Source organism: Thalassophryne amazonica, chromosome 8 (assembly GCF_902500255.1).
Source record: "Thalassophryne amazonica chromosome 8, fThaAma1.1, whole genome shotgun sequence".
NCBI classification, from domain to species: Eukaryota; Metazoa; Chordata; class Actinopteri; order Batrachoidiformes; family Batrachoididae; genus Thalassophryne; species Thalassophryne amazonica.
Window position 1 is genome coordinate 95259366 of NC_047110.1, and position 18465 is coordinate 95277830.

At 39.3% G+C, this 18465-nt stretch overlaps 1 long non-coding RNA gene across 1 annotated transcript in view; it reads right to left on the reverse strand.

Annotated features, from left to right (window-relative positions):
• LOC117516130 overlaps nucleotides 1-18465 on the reverse strand; it is a 199175-nt gene that overhangs the window by 167321 nt on the left and 13389 nt on the right. The gene's annotated exons all lie outside the window — the stretch shown is intronic.

Consider the following 18465-nt stretch of genomic DNA (forward strand, 5'->3'; position numbering starts at 1 on the left):
TATTTGGTTTACTGGCAGGGTTGACCATGGCAGGGACTGTTTGCGAGTGATGGGATAACAAACTGAGGAGGAGGAGGATGCAGAAGGAAAAGTAGGAGCAGGTGTTGCAGGAATGACATGCTCAACATCACCTCAGGGAGCTGTGGTGGACAGTGCTCCTGTAAATCACTTGCTGCATACTTTGACAAATGGAGTGCAGCTCTGTTTCCTCACTGCAAAACATTTCCCCTCTGTCACCTACTGAGTCTGTCCTTTAAACAGCAAGGTGCCAGATTCAAGTGCATACCACACTCTTAAATGGAATGACAGATGACATTACAAACGCTTTTACTATCAGTTACACGGAGAAAAAACAGCTATCAGCAGGAGCATTACACAATTAACTTTACTGCCCGCAGCAGATGGACAGAGTTGTTCCCAGCATGTCTCAGTGGAATCTGGACCTTTATAACAGTTGGAAAAACCCTACATTTGATGAACATAAGCATCTGTATGCCCACACACATCCAAAACTTGTCTTTGAAAGGGAAAAGCACAGCTTACAGTGCGGTTAAAGGGCTGAAAAGAGTCTAAAATGCCTAGATCAACAGAGGAAGCAGCCAGAAGGGGCTCAGCGGTAGACTCAGACAGCCAAGTGAGAGGCCTTTTCATCCAGTCTGGATTAACACATGAGCTGGTGAGCTCTGACTGTTTTTCCTACTGCAACAAACTCAAACTATGTTTGTGTTTATGTGCAATAGGTATCAGGGAGTTTGAGCTACAAACCAGAAACCACCTGATGGAGCATCAGTGCTCTCATTTAGAAATACAGTGAAGAACATCCACAAACTACTACAACATTCCCTATGCAACATTTTCTTTCATGCATTCTGTCTGTCCTCCATCAGACTTTTTCCCCCATCACAAGCTGGTGGGCACCATTTATCAGATCGAACAATTCACAGTTCAACATCCATGTTGCCCAATTTACACAAGGCTCACCTTTCACTGAAAAGGCTTCATTAAGTGAGGTTTACTTTAAATATATAACAAAAACATTTGCATAGGCACTAAGCCTCTCAGTCACTTCACACAGAGGCAGAGAATGCAAAATGAAGGAATAACAGAGCAACAATCTGCTACAGTTCTTCTCAGTGTGGAGAAACATCTGTATCTTATACAGCATTCTGAATGGCGTTGTGTCTGCAAGTGGTCACGTTTAGCTTTTTAGTTGGACCGGGTTTGCAGATAATGAGGGTTTGTAAGAGTTAAAAGCAGTTTCTTAATGAATTCTATGAATATATTCTTTAAAAAAGCATATTTGTCCAAAGCAGCTTATGAAAGGAAACGTTAAGGCTGCCACATTGTTAAAAACCTCGTAAAGTGAGCTGTCCGTGGTGCTGACCACACGTGGAACATTATTGTGGTGTTGTGCATTTAAATGACTGTTACATGTGTTTACAGAAACATAACAGCATACTGATGTTGTAAACAATGGAAGTGTGCACTTTATTACAAATTTGTCTTTAAATACAGACATATGTGCGGGCAGGAGGTGGACCTTTTGGCGGGGATTTACCACCAGAAAGGAAGTTGGGGGAAATTAAACATGTCCTAACTGTGCCTCTGTTTTCACATCCTCTTCACGATGACATACTGTAAGCCTCATATCACATCTAGTAACATAAAGTTCCTAAACTTCACAAATTTACACACTGTCTGTGACTAATTTAATTCAAACACCATTGCAGTAATGCACACTGAACAAACATGTATTTGCAGCAATTTTTTTAAAAAGGAAGAAAAAAATACAAAGGAAGTAATGTTTTCACGGGCGTTTGACTGTCTCTTCCCTTGTTTGTAAGCAGGATAACTAAAAATGCAAAAAACAGATTTCAGTGAAATTCAGTGAGCACATAGATAATATCTGAAGAAGTGATCTGGAATATTTTCTGGAAGTGACATCCACAATAATGTTTGGCACAAAGCAACATTTAACTCAAGAAGTTGTGAGAGCATATTGATGCAGTTTGTTGAGCAGGCTGATGAGAAAATGAGGGATTTTATATTGAATCTGATCTGGAACACATTTTGGAAGCTATGTGTGCTTGGTAGAGGTATGTGCTTTCTGAGTGCCTTCTAGTTAATAATACAAATCATCGCTTTTTCCAGTCAGTTTTCTTAAAGTCACATGATACATACACAGGACAAAGCACAAAGCAGGTTCAGAAAATGAGTGAGTGAAAAAAATGAATGTCTTGAACATCAATTCCATCAATCATTCAGAAATACAAACAATGGTAGGCAGTTTTCTTAATCACAGCAAGGCTCGAGTCTGGTGGCTTATGCAGGGTTTACCATGTCTTTTGTCCAATAATCACTGGGACAGGTGACAGCTCCATTTTTGCCTTAAAATACATATAAATGCTAAACTGAATACTAATATCGCTGTTTTTGCATACTAAATATCATATTTGATTCTCTCTCTCTCTCTCTCTCTCTCACACTTCAATATGGCCAAATATCAAAGTTTAAAAAAAAAAAAAAAAAAATTCCAACTTGCCGGCTAAAAATATACAAAATATTTTCCCATGCAGATGCCATTTAAAGTCTTAAATACCATGTATGTCAAGAGTTTATAATTTTAGTTTCAGGAAAATGGAAATCATTTATTGTGATCTTTTCAACATTTGAGAAAATAAATATTTCTGTTCAGAAAATGTTTGAAATAAAAGAACATTTCTTCAGTTTAGAACAGTATTTTATTGTGTTCACACAAGGGAAAAGGGGATTTTTTTTTTAAAATACAAAACTTTGGTCAATGGGGGGGGGGGGGGGTCTGTTTGAAATGCTGTAAAAAACAAACAAAAAATAAAACCCAAGAAGCTACAAATACTGAATGATATTATGCTAAAATGAACTCTCGGATGTATAGCTTTCAGAAAATATTTGTTTGCACTTGTTCGTCTCCAATGGATTTTCTTTTGAAAGAAAATCCCTGTGTGTTCCACATCTTTGCGTTTATGCTATACTGTAGTGTTTGCTGGGTGGATGCGCTCTGTGTTTAACAGCAGTGTGATTCTTCCATGAAGCTGCGTACATGTTTTTAATCAAACCATAGCTCCGCTCAGCTCAGCACACACAAAACAAACGTCCTATTCACATTTGATGCAAAATTTGTTCTTCTGCTTCATGAATGACTCAGTCTCCTGGATTTTGCAAATTTCCTCTTTTATATTTAATGTAATGTAATTCAATAGCTTCACAGTTGGAGCAATTTCCCTCCAAGAACAGGAGCAACCCACAACAAATGTTAGAGCTGAAGCGTGGAGGGGCTCCATCATTCTCAATGTGCCTGATGTCTCTCCACATCCGTACTGTAAGTATATCAGAAATACAGTAGCTGTTAATGATAAATTTAATTTAAAAAAATTCTCAATTTCCTGCTACAATACCATTAACTTCCATTTCAACAGTGTTGATTTGCTGCTATCTAGTGGAGATGTTTAGGAACTGCAGCTGTGTCCAAGTCCAAAAGCAAACATGACACAAATAACGCAAATTAAAATGTATACAATCTATGCCTGAGAACAGATTTGCAACAAAGGAATACAGTGGGGAAAATAAGTATTTGACCCCCTGTCAGTTTTGCAGGTTTTCTCACCTACAAAGAATGGAGAGGTCTGTAATTTTTATCGTAGGTACACTTCAACTGTGAGAGACTGAACCTAAAAAAATAAAATAAAATAAATAAATAAATAAAACAAATCCAGAAAATCACACTATGATTTTTAAATAATTTTCATTTTATTGCATAAAATAAGTATTTGACTCCCTACCAACCAGCAAGAATTCTGTCTCTCACAGACCTGTTAATTTTTCTTTAAGAAGCCCTCTTATTCTGCACTCTTTACCTGTATTAATTGCACCTGTTTGAACTTGTTACCTGTATAAAAGACACCTGTTCACACACTCAATCACACTCCAACCTGTCCACCATAGCCAAGACCAAAGAGCTGTCTAAGGACACCAGGGACAAAACTGTAGACCTGCACAAGGCTGGGATGGACTACAGGACAACAGGCAAGCAGCTTGGTAGAAGACAACTGTTATGATTATTTATCAGAAAGTGGAAGAAACACAAGATGACTGGCAGTATTCTAAAAATTAGTTCAAGCAGCTGAAGCCACTTAGATAATTGACAGAAGAGCTTAAATAAATCTGTTGACTGCAGAGCAGTGTTTCTCAAACTTATTCAGACCAAACACCAATTTAAAAAAATTGATAAATAATAAAAAAAAAAAATCTCGTAGACCACGTAACTCCCCAAATATCCAAAAACAATAGGTCTGCTTACCACTCATACTAACAGTAATTTACTGTCTGTTACACATTTGAGTCATTTTTAAACTCTTTGAGGCCATTTTAAGTTAGAATACTACAACAATTTAAAATTTGATATTTTAAACAATATACTCACGGACCACTGGGGGTCAGTCAAAGACCATTGGTGATCCACAAACTGCTGTTTGAGAATGGGTGCTGTAAAGGAAACATTATCTCATACCTGGAGGACTGAATCAAACTCAATACATGTGTTTGTAATGCTAAACAATTCTTAAAAAAATACAAGGACTTTATTAATACTCATACACAGTTGATTAACTGTTCATTTTATTTTAGATGGTTATGCTGAATTATGAAACAAATTTATTGCACCATCATTAACATTTACCTAGTCTTGTTAACACATAACATTATTAAGCATCTGATAAGGACTTATAAGGGTATTACTAATTAACTAATTTTATTACAAGGACCTTAACATAAAGCATGGCCCAATGCCACCTTTCCACCCCCCAAAAATGTTTTTGCACAGACTACTAATATTTCTAAATTTATAATCACTTTCAGAAAAATTAAACTCCATGCAATCTAAATGACAGCAACTACAACACTCCCTGATTATTACATTTGCCAAGGATTTGAACTTTACTAGAACTACAACCTAGATTTGTCTTTTGTGTAGTCAATCCACTCTTGTCCTTTCTTCAGCCTTTCATTCTTCAAAAGAATGGTCTCATGAGTCTACCAGTTATTTGCTATCATTTACTATCACTATATCCATGACTACCACCTTCCTATACATTTTATCAGCCATATCAACATCTCGCTGGTTGTCCAGCACCAGTTTATCAGTCTGGAGCTCACTATCAATAATTGCTGAGATGGGAAGCTTTGTTTTGATCCTCAAAATAGAAATTATTCAACATCTTGTGGCAAATAAATGAATAAATAAACAAAAACAAACAATTCAAGACACCTTTAAGGAAAATAATTCATTTTTAAGCTTCACTTTCAAATAAAAACAAACACTGATTTATTGTTACATGACAATACAAACACAATTGCCAACAATACAATTAACAATAAAAACTTAAATCACAAATCATCTAAAATGTTATTACATTGTTGTAAAAGTGAAAAGTGGTCCAACAAATCTTTCTCCATCCCATAATACTTTGCATGTATCATTATTTTCAGGCCAGTAACAAATAGCTAAAATGTCTGCACAATATTAGGCAGTCCAAAAATATTCAATTCTGATTCTAAACAAATAGGAAGGAGAGGAGTGTCGCAGAGATTGTGATCAAACTGTCATTTCTTTGACTCTGAATGAGCCAGGGATCAGTTTGATGGTGTCACCATATCACTGACATCAACAAAACAACAACGTGGCCATTTACATCAGTGAGCCATTGATGGTGAGCCAACCAGTAAACAAGGAAGCTCATTTCAGCACAACTGTGCTGGCATTTACAGTAATCTAACCATGAAAATATTGCGGTCAGGCTGTGTCACTGCTGTCGTAAGACTCCTCTCTGTTTTGGGTGTGCGACAGGAAATGGTGATGTCAGAGTTTTTCATGTAAGTCAACAATGTTGTGGTTTTCTGTATGAGCAAGTCAACATGAAAATAAAATCCAACCATCTCTGATATTCACATCACATTTTGGAGCTTCAGCTGGATACAAACAGCATTGAGATCTTTGCATATATTTTTGTAGCCAGAGATGTGTTATCTGAAAAACAAATCTACCCCCGCACTTGTTAAATGTAGCTGTAGTTCCTGAATATCCACATTACATCTCACCACTTTCACCGCTGAAACAGTCTGAACTGTGTTCAGTACTCAGACTAGATGATTTGCTCCTTCTCAAAATACCAAACCTCTTCACCAAAATTGGATGCTAGAGAACAAAAATATAGTTCTGCTACAGAGAAATCACATTTCTATCCTATTTTCCTATTTTAAAAATGAGACCCAGAAATGACTGACAACCCATTGAGTGCTGTGCCCATGTCATCTAGAGTTTGAAAGAATTGTGGTGTTCGCCTGTAGAACAAAACTATCCATCATCTATTGTACAGCCCACTTGAAATGCTGCGTTTCTCAAACAAATAAGTCTTAGCTTAATTCACCAAATGCAAGGTGAAAACTGCAGGTTAGTACTGAGACGCCACGGCAAAAGAATGTCAACTTCAAGATTTTCTTTTTCACTGTCAGTGTTAGTTTTACACTGGTGAATTTACTATGTATTATCTGAGAAAAGATATGTTTTTTCAGCTCACATATGTGGGAACAAATACATTTTAACATACTGCAGTTCAAGCAAATTTGATCCCATCAATGGAACATGAGATTGACAGTTGGATAACAGTAAATTGGGATAATCTGATCTGATTGTTGATCCCTATTGAAAAATGAAAACCTACTTTGAGAACAAAAACTACAACTCCAATTCAAATGAAGTTGGGACGTTGTGTAAAATGTAAATAAAAACAGAATACAATGATTTGCAAATCCTCACCCATATTCAATTGAATACACCACAAAGACAAGATATTTAATGTTCAAACTGATAAAACTTATTGCTTTTGTGTAAATATTTGCTCAGTTTGAAATGGAAGCCTGCAACACGTTTCAAAAAAGCTGGGACAGTGGTATGTTTACCACTGTGTTACATCACCTTTCGTCCGGGTTCTCCGTTGTCGTATTTTGCACTTCATAATGAGCCACACATTTTCAGAGGGTGACAGGTCTGGACTGCAGGCAGGCCAGTCTAGTACCCGCACTCTTTTACTATGAAGCCACGCTGTTGTAACACGTGCAGAATATGGCTTGGCACTGTCTTACTGAAATAAGCAGGGACGTCCCTGAAAAAGACGTTGCTTGGATGCCAGCATGGATGTACCTTTCAGCATTGGTGGTGCCATCTCAGATGTGTAAGTTGCCCATGCCATGGGCACTAACACACCCACATACTATCACAGATGCTGACTTTTGAACTTTGCACTGGTAACAATCTGGATGGTCTTTTTCCTCTTTTGTCCAGAGGACAGGACGTCCATGATTTCCAAAAACAATTTGAAATATGAACTCGTCAGACCACAGAACATTTTTCCACTTTGTGTCTGTCCATTTCAAATGAGCTCGGGCCCAGAGAATGCAGCGGCATTTCTGGATGTTGATGTATGGCTTTCGCTTTGCAAGGTAGAGTTTTAACTTGCACTTGTAGATGTAGCGACGAACTGTGTTAACTGACAATGGTTTTCTTAAGTGTTCCTGAGCCCATGCGGTAAGATCCTTTACACAATGATGTCGGTTTTTAATGTAGTGCCGCCTGAGGGATCAAAGGTCACGGGCATTCAATGATGGTTTTCGGCCTTGCAGCATACGTGTAGAAAGTTCTCCAGATTCTATGAATCTTCTGATTATATTATGACTGTAGATGATGGAATCCCTAAATTCCTTGCAATTGAACATTGAGAAACATTGTTCTTAAACTATTGGACTATTTTTTCATGCAGATGTTCACAAAGTGGTGATCCTCGCCCCATCTTTGCTTGTGAACAGCTGAACCTTTTGGAGGGATGCTCCTTTTATTTGATCTCCTTTTATTATTATGACACTCACCTTTTTCTAATTAACCTGTTCACATGTAGAATGTTCCAAACAAGTGTTCTTTGAGCATTCATCAACTTTCCCAGTCTGTTGTTGTCCCTGTCCCAGCTTTTTTGAAACGTGTTGCAGGCATCCATTTCAAAATGAGCAGATATCTGCACAAAAACAAAAAAAGTCTTATCACTTTGAACATTAAATATCTTGTCTTTGTGGTGTATTCAGTTGAATCTAGGTTGAAGAGGATTTGCAAATCATTGTATTCTGTTTTTATTTACATTTCACACAACGTCACAACTTCACTGGAATTGGGGTTGTACGATTAGTGCAGTGAATTGTGAAAAGTGACATGAGGATTGTCGGCGTCCAGTGGTTCCAACACAAAAGTAATAAGGAGCTCAGAGTGTGAACATAACATCCATCTGCATTGCGCCTTACAGCAATGCAGAGATTCCACTGGTACAGCCACTTCCTGCACCTCCCTTCTAAATACCCAACCAGAGCCATCCTGTACTTTGATCCCCATCGGAATGGCTGGAAAAAACCAAAATGTGTACCCTTGCAGCCAGTGTCTGGATGTCATAGCTGCTGACCTCCATGCATGTAAGCTCCCACTGGACCAAACTCAACAACAGTACAGAACGAGAAGGAAGGTTCTGATAAATCTGGTTAACTCTGTACACCAAATGCAAGAGGGATGAGAAGTCTACATGATAATAGATGATTTAAAGTCATTGGTGAGCCAGACGCTAACAGAAACCGTTTACAGCAACTGGAAAGCTTTCAAGCAGCAATTTATACTATACATTGAGGCCATGAGGCTGAACTCAATGCCAGATCCAACATCTGTGATACATAAGCTCTGTGATGCTGCTGGTGAGCTCAGAAGCACTGAACAGAGTGGTGGCTGTGAACTCTGCTAGGCTGTTGCTTACTAAATGGACTGCAGCAGCAGGATCTTCACCTCCTGGATGTCTTTTCAATCATCTGGCATTGAGAACATTGGACTGTATCTGGTTTTAGCTGCAACATGTCTGTCATTGTATGTTCCGACAACTTTTTTCATGCTTTTTTTTCTTTTGTTAGCATGGCCAAAGCACCAAGTCTAGCCTGCTTAAGGTTTCTTACTATAATCAAAAAAAATGCCTGAGAGATTTGATTCATACTGCTGTCACCAATGTGCTTGCATGTGGGGTTGTCATGTAGTGTCATGAGATTAGCGCTGTATAAATGGATTGAACTGAATATGGTGTTTTTAAGGGGTGAGACTCGTGTTTAATAAAGCCAATAATAATTAGTTAAAAACTGCCTTGACCCAAACCGATACAGATCAGACCAGGTTGCCTCTTGCAGTAGCAGTAATGTTAGAATGCTTTGTCAAGGGGTATAGAGACCAGATATAGACGTTAAAGCTCTCAATTAACCAATAAATTTATGTTCCATTAATCACCAGTGATCATGTACTTTGGGCGGTTGGGTGAAAGAACAAGATCACACATTATCTGCTGCCAAAGTGACATTTACTTGGTAGTACTGCTGGCTTGGGCTCATCATGATCACGTCTACTGCTGTGAAGTACAACCAGAGCATGCTGGCAGGATTTTGCAGTACATCCCAGCTGGCCTGGGAATGCCTTGGGATTTCCCAGGTATAGCCAGTGAATATAGTTTTGCCTGCTGTTATGGCAACTTGACTCCAGATAAGTGGTGGAAAATTTATGAAAACGGGCACAGCCAAGGGAGCCCATTACGCATCGGTGCACAGTAAATATTGGTATGTTACAAGGTCATTTTTACATGGGGAGAAGAACGCCACTTAGGGTTAGTTTTACCTTCTGAACTCAAGCAATGGGAGTCAGGTGCAAAACCCATGGAGCAAGTTTTCCAACAATCAGGTATGAATAAAGGTTATACTTGCAAGCAATTTGTGGTTTAAAATAAAATGCATCCAGTGATGTTAACATGTGACCTTCCAGCTATACAACATACATACTGTGTTTGGTTACTATCTATAAGCATGAGCTGCAAGGCTCACAATCAATTTGATCACAATCAATTTATCATGAAAATTTAGAGTTAATCAGTCAACCCATTTTCCTTCAAATGTATGACGGGTGATTGACAAAGTGAAGGCGATAAACTGCACCTCTGCAGCACAAGAGGACTAAGGAGTAAAAGCAAACAGAAGGGAAGAAAACTTTTAATTGATTTTTTGACATTTTTATCCCAATGTTTAAATCTTGTAATTAAAATAATATATTCACTATGTTCGAAGAAAGCAAATGTTGCATAAATGTGCAATCAACAGAAAACAAAATTAGTAATTAATTCCGCATGTTTCATGCATCCATTGCTCTTAATCATGTGAACACTTGCAGTGAAGCATGAAGCACAGATCCTACGTATAATCTCACATAAATTTCAAGGGTCATTTTACATTCAAATACAATGAAATCAGCAAAAAATAGTAAGTAAGTAAGTAAATTTTATTTATATAGCACCTTTCACAGACAAGAGCCACAAGGTGCTTCACAACATAAAAGCACAGTACACCACACAAAACATCAGACAATGGCCGAGACATAAAAACATAAAACATAACATAGGATAACAGAGCAGCCCAAAAGCTAAGCAAACGCTTGAGTAAAAAAGAAAGTCTTAAGTTGGCTTTTAAAAGTATCGACAGAGTCCAGTGAGCGCAGAGAGAGCGGGAGACCATTCCAAAGCCTGGGAGCAACAGCCTGGAAGGATCGCTCTCCTCTGGTTGCAAAATGGGTGCGAGGAACCATCAACAGATTTTGGTCCACAGACCTCAAAGCCCTGGCAGGGGCATAAGGCTGGATAAGGTCACAGATATAGGGAGGCGCCTGGCCATGTAGAGCTCTAAAAGTTAAAACCAAAATTTTAAAATTGATCCTGAAGGACACTGGCAGCCAATGAAGCTCCTTTAAAATTGGGGAAATATGAGTCCTTCTGTTAGCTTGTGTCAGAATTCTTGCTGCAGAGTTCTGTACCAACTGCAGTCGACGCAAGTCCTTCTTGTTTAGACATGAAAACAAACTGTTACAATAGTCTAAACGTGTTGACACAAAAGCATTAATAATAAGCTCTAAATCATTGAGACACCATTTTCCTGAGCTTAGAGATGTTTCTTAATTGAAAGAAGCAATTCCTCGTCAGCTGTTTACAATGCTGTACCAACGACACGTCTTTGTCAAAATGACACCCAGGTTTCGAAGACATGATTTAGCAGACTGGCCCAGGTCTCCCAAGTACTGCTGAATACCTGGAATACGGGCATCAGGGGCAATAACCAATGTCTCTGTTTTGTCTGCGTTAAGCTGAAGAAAGTTATTCGTTAGCCATTGTTTAATAAAATAAAATAAAATAAAATAATAAATCAGTAAATGCAGCCTAGTGAAGCTTTGGTGAAAGTTGTTTCGTGCCACTAAAGAACAGTCAGCAGCAATCAATAAGACATACTTTCCAAACCACAACAAACTCAAACTATGAGTCATCTTTCTTAAGAAATTACTGTGAATAAATTCATGACTGCACCATCCTGCCAGAACAGTCACCAGACTATATACTATAGCATATATTTCATCATCGGCACAACATAAAAGTCTTAGTGCAGACTGTTGCCTGCAAATTTGAAGTATTCTCAACTATTTATTTTTTTACAGTGTAGTAGTGCTATGTGACTAAAGAGATTAATCCAGGTTTTGGTATATTTCTTATTGTTACATGGGAAACAAGGTACCAGTAGATTCAGTAGATTCTCACAAATCCAACAAGACCAAGCATTCATGATATGCACACACTCTTAAGGCTATGAAATTGGGCTATTAGTAAAAAAAAGTAGAAAAGGGGTTGTTCACAATAATAGTAGTGTGGCATTCCGTCAGTGAGTTCATCAATTTTGTGGAACAAACAGGTGTGAATCAGGTCCCCTATTTAAGGATGAAGCCAGCACCTGTTGAACATGCTTTTCTCTTTGAAAGCCTGAGGAAAATGAGATGTTCAAGACATTGTTCAGAAGAACAGCGTAGTTTGATTAAAAAGGGGAAAACTTATACACAGGGGCAAAAAAATTATAGGCTGTTCATCTACAATGATCTCCAATGCTTTAAAATGGACAAAAAAAAAAAAAAAAAACAGACACGTGGAAGAAAACGGAAAACAACCATCAAAATGGGTAGAAGAATAACCAGAATGGCAAAGGCTCACCCATTGATTAGCTCCAGGATGATCAAAGACAGTCTGGAGTTATCTGTAAGTGCTGTGACAGTTAGGAGACGCCTGTGTGAAGCTAATTTATTTGCAAGAATCCCCCGCAAAGTCCCTCTGTTAAATAAAAGACATTGGCAAATTGTAACCTCTTCTGCACAAGAACACATCAACTGGCCTAAAGAGAAATGGAGGAATATTTTGTGGACTGATGAGAGTAAAATTGTTCTTTTTGGGTCCAAGGGCCGCAGACAGTTTGTGAGATGACCCCCAAACTCTGAATTCAAGCCACAGTTCACAGTGAAGGCAGTGAAGCATGGTGGTGCAAGCATCATGATATGGGCATGTTTCTCCTACTATGGTGTTGGGCCTACATATCGCATACCAGGTATCATGGATCAGTTTGGATATGTCAAAATACTTGAAGAGGTCATGCTGCCTTATGCTGAAGAGGACATGCCCTTGAAATGGGTGTTTCAACAAGACAATGACCCCAAGCACACTAGTAAACGGGCAAAATCTTGGTTCCAAACCAACAAAATTAATGCCTCGCAGATGTGAAGAAGTCATGAAAAACTGTGGTTATACAACTAAATACTAGTTTAGTGATTCACAGGATTGCTAAAAAAGCAGTTTGAACATAATAGTTTTGAGTTTGTAGCGTCAACAGCATATGCTACTGTTATTGTGAACACCCCCTTTTCTAATTTGTTTTACTAATAGCCCAATTTCATAGCCTTACGAGTGTGCATATCATGAATGCTTGGTCTTGTTGGATTTGTGAGAATCTACTGAATCTACTGGTACCTTGTTTCCCATGTAACAATAAGAAATATACTCAAAACCTGGATTAATCTTTTTAGTCATATAGCACTACTATTATTCTGAACACTACTGTACGTGTGATCCCATGATAAACCTGCATCCCAGGCTCAGATTTATTAGTTGGTTTCAACTCTAAGATAATGTGACAGTCAGTTAAAGTAACAGCTTTGACAAAGTGCAAATACATATGGACCTAAAGCTATTAAACAGAACCACATGCATGCAGTTTTAGAAATCTGGCACAAAAAAGAAAACGAAAAAAAAAAAAAAAAAAAATCAGGGTTCATATTCCAGGGTATGTGTTCAATGCACACATCGATGTGTTCCTGTGTGTGTGTTCAGACTACTCTTGAATAGGGATGGGTATCGAGAACCGGTTCCTTTCGGGTATCGTTAAGAAATGATTCGATCCACCGACATCAATAAGCTTTGTGCTTAACAATTCTGTTATCGGTCCTTCAGAGTGGCCGTTGTTTTGGCGGGTGTTTGTCAGGAAAATGATCATTTCTCTACATTGATTACAGACCCTGCAGCGGGTCCTTAATCAACTTTTCTGCAGCGCGGCTTTGCTTTGAACCAATCGAAGCGTGGTTCACAGATTGAAGCAATGCTTCGGTCAATTGCTTCGTTTATTTCTTTCTTTCGCTTAATTTCCCCCCGCTAAAACCCTAAAGAGCATACGTCTGTGAGTATTATTTACCTTTTTTATGTTAAACCGACCTGTTATGGTCTTCTGAAACAGTTGATAGATGTATTTTATAACTTAAACATGGGAGCGATGCTAACGCGTTAGCATGTCTATGGCATTTTCAATGTTAAAAGTTAGCATTTAGCAATTGCAGCTGTCATCACGTTCGGGTGCATTTGTTTTCAAATTGTAATATTCCATAAATTTATTTTTTCTTATATATTAATAATCTAATGATTATTATATACAGTTTTAGAGAAAGAAACAAAAAGAACCTGAATAGAAACACAACAGAAAATATATAATATCAACTAACATAAATAAATAAATACATACAGAAATAAATGTTTCCTGTGAACACCTAGTGACTCTCACACCTCCATTTCATCCCTGTTTTATTTAAGTTTAATGACAGTTTGTTTCGGTCAAACCATATTTTCAGTTTGTTAAATTCTTCAGTGATTTCCTCCAGAACTATCTGCCAAACTAGAAAACTGTTGCATTCTAGTAAGAGCAGAATACTACTGGAATTCATTTGAAAAAGGAAAGTTGTATTTTTTTTTCTCACCTAAATGGATTCAGCACTCACTCCAGTTTATTGTCTGGAATAGTCCCAGATTGCATTTCAGAGCTTCTAGAATTCAAACATTTTTGTGCAGGTGGTGTTGGGGGCTCTCTGACAAGTCAAGATAGAATGATAGAATTCAGTCTGAATTAATAACTTCAAAGCGAAACATACGAGGGCTGTCAAAGTAACGGTCCTTTTTATTTTTTTCAAGAACTATATGGATTTCATTCATATGTTTTTACGTCAGACATGCTTGAACACGCGTGCGCATGCGTGAGTTTTTCCACGCCTGTCGGTGACGTCATTCGCCTGTGAGCACTCCTTGTGGGAGGAGTCGTCCAGCCCCTCGTCGGAATTCCTTTGTCTGAGAAGTTGCTGAGAGACTGGCGCTTTGTTTGATCAAAATTTTTTCTAAACCTGTGAGACACATCGAAGTGGACACGGTTCGAAAAATTAAGCTGGTTTTCAGTGAAAATTTTAACGGCTGATGAGAGATTTTGAGGTGATTCTGTCGCTTTAAGGACTTCCCACGGTGCGAGACGTCGCTCAGCGCTCTCAGCCGCCGTCGTCAGCCTGTTCAAGCTGAAAACCTCCACATTTCAGGTTCTATTGATCCAGGACGTCGTGAGAGAACAGAGAAGTTTCAGAAGAAGTTGGTTTCAGCATTTTATCTGGATATTCCACTGTTAAAGGAGATTTTTTTTAATGAAAGACGTGCGGACGGGTCCGCGCGTCGAGACACAGCCGCCGCGACACTCCGCCACAGGAAAAACACCTCTGTTGAAAGCCTTAAGGACAAGTTGGAACATGTCCTGCCTGTTAAACAATTTCTCATATACTCACTCCACTGAAAGCCATCAAAAGCCGCCTGGATTTTACAAATGGTTATCAACACGGAGGTGTTTTTCCTGTGCCGCCGCACCGCGTCTGCTGCGTCCCGAAGCGCGGATCCGTCCGCACGTCTTTCATTAAAACAATCTCCTTTAACAGTGGAATATCCGGATAAAATGCTGAAACCGACTTCTTCTGAAACTTCTCTGTTCTCTCACGACGTCCTGGATCAATAGAGCCTGAAATGTGGAGGTTTTCAGCTTGAACAGGCTGACGACGTCGGCTGAGAGCGCTGAGCGACGTCTCGCACCGTGGGAAGTCCTTAAAGCGACAGAATCACCTCAAAATCTCTCATCAGCCTTTAAATTTTCACTGAAAACCAGCTTAATTTTTCGAACTGTGTCCACTTCGATGTGTCTCACAGGTTTAGAAAAAATTTTGATCAAACAACGCGCCAGTCTCTCAGCAACTTCTCAGACAAAGGAATTCCGACGAGGGGCTGGACGACTCCTCCCACAAGGAGTGCTCACAGGCGAATGACGTCACCGACAGGCGTGGAAAACTCACGCATGCGCACGAGGGTTCAAGCATGTCTGACGTAAAAACATATGAATGAAATCCATATAGTTTTTGAAAAAAATAAAAAGGACCGTTACTTTATTGACAGCCCTCGTAGTTTTGTTTGTTTTTATTTATGTCCAGAGATCAAGGATACAGTGACTAATTTCATATTTATTTACTTTAAGACTCAAGGAAATACATAGAAAACCTGTAAAGCCTACTTTTAGTACAAAATTCACGAGGTATCGATAAGCAGAATCGATAATGGCATCGATAGATAAAACCTTATCAATACCCATCCCTACTCTTGAATCTACATGAAGATTTTTTTGTGTCCCACTGCAGCGCCGACTGTCTGCCAACACGCTGTCATTCTGACAAAAAATGATTCTTCCCCCTTCTGTCTTAGCCCCTCCTCCAGCTGAGAGTGCACAGAACATGCAGATGTTGATGTTCCAAAATGAAAGTGGTGCCCACATCCGTTAACTGTAGTTTTTTTTTTTAACCCTATACCAGATTGCTGGGGCAAATAAAAAAGGGCACAGTGACAGTAAGTGTAATGATCAGTTGTAATTATATGTGGTCCCACATGAGGGCACTGCTACTGTATACTGTGGTAGCAGCGCGAGTAGTAGAAGAAGTGTGTTCGGAGTGTGTAATGGTTGCACCTGCAGGTTTGATTATTAAAAGAACAGCCGCCTTCTCTTTTATTTGGCAAATATAAAAGCCTCATTCTTCATCCTTGAAACACGAACACAACATGGTACCAGGAGTAAACTGAAGAAATCAGACGTGAGCCAACATGGATTTGAAGCCACCTGACAGCTTGAAACTGACGGGAAATGTCGACGAAAATTGGCGTGCCTTCAAGCAGCACTACAATCTGTATGTCACGGCCATGGGTCTGGACACGAAGCCGGACATGAGGAAAGTAGCACTACTGCTAACGTTAGCAGGGCCACAGGCCATTGAAGTGTTTAATACGTTCGTGTTTGACTCGCCAGACGACAAAGATAAGTTGGATGTTGTGCTTCATAAATTTGACGCCCACTGCACACCGAAGAAGAATGAGACATATGAAAGATAAATGTTTAGATCTCGTGTGCAGCTACAGGGTGAACCATTTGATAACTTCCTGACAGACCTACATCTAAAGGCTCAGACTTGTAATTTTGGGACACTTAAAGACTCATTGGTGAGAGACCAAATAGTATTTGGCATTTATGATAAGAAGCTGCATGAAAGACTGTTGCGTGAGACCGACTTGACACTTGATGGGGCTGTAAAGATATGCCAAGCTAATGAAATGTCCCAAAAGCATATGAGGGCATTTGGAGATGTAGTGACTGCGTCGGCTCACACGTGATGGAGCAGCTACAGCAGTCGGTGCAGTGAAATTCCAAAGGAGGCGCCGCAACCGGACCGGGACTGCACAGCGGACCGATGACACAGTACATCTGCAAGCGCTGTGGGTCTCAACATAAACCAAGACAGTACCCAGCCTTTGGCAAAGTATGCTCCAAATGTCAGGGAAAAAAAACATTTTGCCAAACAATGCTTTTCGGTAGCAAATGAGGGAAAGAGAGGAAAGTCTGTAAATGTGATTGAGGATACAGACTTAAGTGACACTTTCTTTGTTGGCATTGTTAACTGTGAAGACGAGCCACAAAAAGCGAACAGCATTGCCAAAGAAGATAAATGGATAGCTCCTTTACTGGTGAATGGCACAATAGTTACAATGAGACTGGACACAGGTGCCAAAGCAAATCTTATAAGTATGTCAGACATAAGGGAGATGCAGACAAAGCCACAAATACGTTGCAAAGGCTCTGAACTAAAAGACTACAATGGGCAGCCGATTCAATGTTTAGGCACTTGTAAGTTAAATATTACGGTCAAAGGCAAAGTGCACCATGTGCTGTTTTCAGTTGTAAACCAAGGATGTGAATCCCTTTTGGGTGACAAGTCATGTGAAGAACTAGGGCTAGTGAAAAGAGTGTACTGTATCGGTGCAAAGCCAAGCGCCTCACCAGACTCTGTAGACGCAATAGTACAGCACTTCTCAAATGTGTTTACAGGTTTTGGTACAGATCCCTTTCACATACAGAATCCAGGTCAAAGAAGGTGCACAGCCAGTTATACATGCACCACGCAGCGTGCCAGAACCACTACGTGAAGCCCTTAAGAAAGAGCTAGACAGAATGACCAAACTAGGTGTGATCAGAAAAGTTGAAGAGCCTAGAGAGTGGGTCAACTCAATGGTAGTTACCAAGAAGCAGAATGGAGAGTTGAGAACATGTATAGACCCAAAAGATCTCAATGAGAATATAAAGAGAGAGTACTACCAAATACCCACACATGACGAAATCATCAGTGAAATGGCAGGAGCGACCTACTTCACAAAGCTTGATGCATCACAAGGCTTCTGGCAGTTAAAACTAGATGAAAGCAGTACAAAGTTGTGTACCTTTAATACACCATTTGGGAGGTATTGCTATCTCCGACTGCCATTTGGGATAAAGTCAGCTCCAGAAATATTTCACAGAGCTATGGAACAAACCATTGAGGGCTTGGAAGGAGTTCGAGTCTACATTGACGACATTATCATTTGGGGCTCCACTCTCCAGGAGCACAATCAAAGACTTTGCAAAGTGTTAGAGCACATCCAAAAGTACGGACTAAAACTCAACAGAAACAAGTGTGAGTTTGGAGTAGAGGAAATACTCTTCCTTGGAGATAAACTCACAGCTCAAGGTGTTGAACCGGACCAAGAGAAAATAAAGGCGATACTGAACATGCCTACGCCAACAGACAAGACAGGT